The sequence below is a fragment of the Aythya ferina genome (assembly GCF_964211825.1).
Source record: "Aythya ferina genome assembly, chromosome: 1".
In the NCBI taxonomy this organism is placed as follows: Eukaryota; Metazoa; Chordata; class Aves; order Anseriformes; family Anatidae; genus Aythya; species Aythya ferina.
This window is the reverse complement of record NC_140296.1, coordinates 193244738-193249071: the sequence shown is the minus strand read 5'-3', so window position 1 is coordinate 193249071 and position 4334 is coordinate 193244738. Positions and strand designations below refer to the sequence as shown.

The 4334-nt window shown below is 45.8% G+C and overlaps 1 protein-coding gene across 9 annotated transcripts in view; it reads left to right on the top strand.

The window, feature by feature from the left end:
• Positions 1 to 12: 12 nt before the first annotated feature.
• The window catches only part of KMT2E (lysine methyltransferase 2E (inactive)), a 72099-nt gene continuing 67777 nt past the window's right edge, over positions 13 to 4334 (top strand). For 8 of the 9 annotated variants that reach the window (XM_084510397.1, XM_084510391.1, XM_084510392.1 and 5 more), the window contains exon 1: positions 13 to 932. The gene's annotated coding sequence lies outside the window, so the exon portion shown is untranslated. The remainder of the gene's footprint in view (positions 933 to 4334) is intronic. The other variant, XM_084510399.1, reaches the window with a different exon arrangement.

Genomic DNA, 4334 nt, shown 5'->3' with positions numbered 1-4334 from the left:
TTGTCGTATACGATTTTAATGGCCAAAACGCACCCCTCGGGTTGAGATCCGCCAAGGATAGGTAGGGCCGAGCGGCATGCCGGGCGTGAGGAGGAAGCCGAGGCGGAGGCGGGGGGGGAAGGGGGAAAGAAGCAGCAGCCGAGGACGGAGTTTTAGCGATCCTGCCCCAGAGGATGCAGCTGTGAGTCAGACATCCTCCCGCTGCCGCCCGCCGCCACCACAGCCGCTGCCCCTCCCCGCCCGCGCCTCACGGAGCAGCCCCCGAGAGCAGCCCGGGCTGCTCCCCTCCTCCACCACCACCACCACCACCGCCCTGTATCGCCGAACAACTTCTCCCTTCACCCCCCTCTCCTTATTCTCGCCCACCCCCGCCCCTCGCTCCGCTCCCTCGGCCGCGGGGCTGAGTTGCAAAATGGACACGGAGGGCTCGGCGGGCGGCGGGCGCGCAGCAACAGCAGCAGCAGCAGCCCACAAGCAAAATGGCGGCCGCTTGGCTTCGCCTTGGTAACCCTGCCCCTGCCAGGCGGGGCGGGTGAGCCCCGTGCAGGGGGAGGGAGGGGAGAGCGGCCGCCATTTTCCCCGAGAGGCAGTGACATAGAGGGGAGCGTAGGAGGCTGCGAGCAGGGAGACCCGGGAGCAGCGGCAGCGGGGTTTGTACGCAGGTCCCGAGGCAAAAGGCGCTCCCCGGCTAGCTCCCTGTAGGGTTCCGTGCGCCGAGCTGGTTCCTGAAGGGGGAGGGGGGGCCCTCCTCTTCCTTTCCTTCTTCCCTTTTTCTTTTTTTTTTTTTTTATTTCGCCCGGGTCTGCTGAGGAGGGGGGTGAGTCCTGCCCAGGGCAGGGACATCCGCAGTGGGGCAGCGGCATTGTTTTGGTCGGGATAGGAGAGGGGCTCGGCTGAGGGGTCCTGCTGCCTGGCCTGTGTCACCATTACAGGTGAGTCTCGGGTTGTTTCTGAGGGGCTTTACCGGGGGTGCCTCAGGGAGGTGGAGGGGGGGGAGGGGGGTGGCAAAAAAAAAAATAATAAAAAAAAAAAAGAAAAGGGGGAGCAAAATGCGACGGGGACGCCTCGTTGCCCCCGGGGTGGCAGGCTCCCACCTCCCCCTCCGAAACGTGCTGAAATTCTCCTCAAGTTGTCTTCAATTCGCTTTTCCTTTTGTGGGGTTTGGCTCGAAAATGGCAGGCTGTCGCTATATCTTGTGAATATGGCGGGTTACTGTAACTGGAGGAGCTGAGGAGAATTTTTTGGCAGTTCTGCCAGATTTATGCATTATGCCTGGAAAAAGAGCCAGGAGGGGCTATTATGTGACAACGTACGCTTCCTCAGACTGGTGGTTTTTAAGAAGGGGTTTGTGTGTTATTGGCACTGCGTATTGAGTTTTATGAAGCTTAGGGAAGCCTATTCTCTTCCTCCATCCCGTATATTTTTGCTTTGTGATACTAAAATGGCTCGTTATAGGCCTAATCTCGCTGACTTCCACACCCCCGCCTCCTTCTCTGCCTCCCTGCTAATATCTCAGCTTCGTGGTGTAACCTGGACGAACGGAAAGCTGTCCTAAAGAGTTTCTGTGCCAATTTAAAAGGGGATCATTCTCTCCACCCCCTTTCTTGAGGTTGTAAGTAGTTATACTGGTGCATCCCTTTCTTGCTTCGGTTTCTGTAGCCAGCGTTCGTGCTCCTTGGCTGGCATATTTTAATCTTCAGGAAATAAAGGCTGGTGGAGTAGACCCTATCGCTGTAGACATAGGGGAGGAGAAACAAACGGTTCACTGTGTAGTACTAAATAGGGTAGAGAAACATAATATAGTCTGATTATAAAGGTCCTGTATTCCCCCATACTTGGCCATTAGGGAACGTGCGGTGGCGAAAAGCCCCGAGGTCCCTAACACGGTACATACTACGTGTCGTTGAACGCAGAAGCTTAGTGCTGCATCTAGATTTAGGAATATTTTAGACTGTTTATTTACAGTATCTTAAAGGAATAATAATGAAACGTTCCAGTTATTCAGGGCTCAGGTCGGAGAAAACAGCGATATATCCATGGCTGTACTTATAACGCGTAATTAATTGATTATAATCATGATACTTTTGAAGTTACTTTTCAAAAAATGTGGAGCAAATTTTTTAATTTCCCTCTTTTGTCCTTTAGAGATTCTAAAAATGGCGGCCTCAGGCTGATGTTGTGGTAATCTAATCAGCTCGGGTCCTCCACACCCCATGCAGTGCGTTTGTCTGCAGCATATTAGAGTCTTATTCCGTGGAAATGAAAAGACCGTTCCCTTCAAATAATGTACAAAACATCTCTTGGCTTTACTGCGATTTAAAAATGCTGTGTTCCAGCTGATTAATTTTATTGGTTATGTGTGTGAAAGGCAAGTGAACGAGACCACTCTTGTCGGGGAGAAGGGGGGTGGAAAGAGGCAGCAGACTCAGGCGGCTTCTTTGAGGGGTGTGTATAGATTTCTCTAAGGTAATACGTGTGTCGTCGAATAATTTGGAAAAGCTCCGGCGTTGGTGGTGGAGGCTGTGTATCCGTCCGTCGCATTATCAACCTAAAAGCGATAATATTTTTCAAACTAAAGAGGAGATTAAGATCGCTGAAACAGTCAGCTAAATTCTTTGTGGAATCACATTTGTGAACGTCATGGTCATCTCCCAGGAAATACCTCTGCTGGACGTTGGGGTAGTAATTCCATATGTTCGTAGTTCGAGAATACGAAAAGAACTTAATACGGACTGAAATAATGCATGCAAGATTATAACCTGTTACTCTATTAAGATGCAGAATTTCTTCTGCCACCGTAATCTTAGTATTCGACGTTTTCTTTCATTTATATTGCATATTGCTGTATAAAACGTGTATGGTAATATACGTACAAATAATTAAGTGAAAGTGCGGTGCCGAACCTCTAATTTTTTTCTGAAATGAAATATGAACCTTTTAGTATCACCACTATAAATATGTTTGGGTGGGGGGAAGGGAAGTCACAAGGATTTGTTATTCCGTAGTTGGTGTAGTGTACTCTGATACAAACTATGGAGACTGTGAGCTATATGTTCAAACAACAGCAACAAAAAAGAAATTCATATTTGTCGCTTTGGTTTTTGTATGCCTGTCTTTAATCTTGTCGTTGGTTTAATGAGGTGTGAGTTTGAATTCTAGTATAGCTTTGGAACCTTCTGGATTTAAACAAAAATAAAGTACTGAAATGGCAAAACCGTCTTCAGTCTCTGAAGAATTCGAATTTAGATACCGTTCACATACAGAGCAGCACTGATGTTGGTGTAAGGTATACCTGAAGTTCCACAGCAAGATGGTAAGACTTTCAGCGGTCCTAATGCGTGCTTTTCATGTGTTTTGAGGCCAAAGGCTGAGTGATTTCAACCACCAAGTGATGCATTAATGGTCCAACAATGCATGCTCCCATCTTGCCCTCCTCATATTATATGGACTTGATCTTTTTTTTTAAATAAGCCATGTCTTACTCTCATCTTATTAAAAAAGGATACAGTTTTAAAGACTTTGTATGAGCATTTTTAGAAAATTCTTGCCTTTTTCTTTTTCTCTTTCTAGGTTTAAAACCCCTCTTCTCTTATTTTTTCAACGTTACAACTTAGAGGGCTACACTGCTCTACTTCATGGCCTCAGTCATGTTCTTGGGCAGATGTCCAATTCAAGATTAACATTAGAAGAAACAATTTTGTACAGTTTACAGAAAGTGTCACTGGGGAAAAATTGAGATCCAAAAATTGGAATACCCCAACTCAATTTTTACAACTTATCTCACAGATCACAAATTTTATGCGTTAAGGCCCTTTTGGGAATTTTGAAATCTTCCAGTTTTTCTGTGTGTTCTAGTGAGTCACTTTGTGACTCAGTTTCTCCATTTGTAAAACAGATCTGTGATCTGAAAACAGGCTTGTTTAAGGAGACAACATTACAAAGGAAATTCTGCCCTTATTTTTTGAATTCCGCTGATGTTGGTTGGTTAAAATATATTCATTAAAAATGAAATGTTCCCCCAACCTACTAGCAGAAGTTCTTGAAAGAGAGGTTGGAAATCAGAATTCTTGAAAAGGTTTCTGATTTACAAACGTTTTGTTACAAATGCAATTTTGTAAATGTTAAAATAATATGGATGTTACGCAAATGGTTTTAGCGCTATCTTCAAGCTCTTCGTATCTGAAGGAAAAATCTGCTCAACTGTCATAACTATGCATTTTGGGTAAGCTTTTTTGCCATCTGGGAAGTTTCAGAGAGGAAAAAATACTGACTTTTAAAGCTGCAAGTATCCAGGGAAAGTTTCATTTAGTACCAATATTCAGATTACTGTTAGG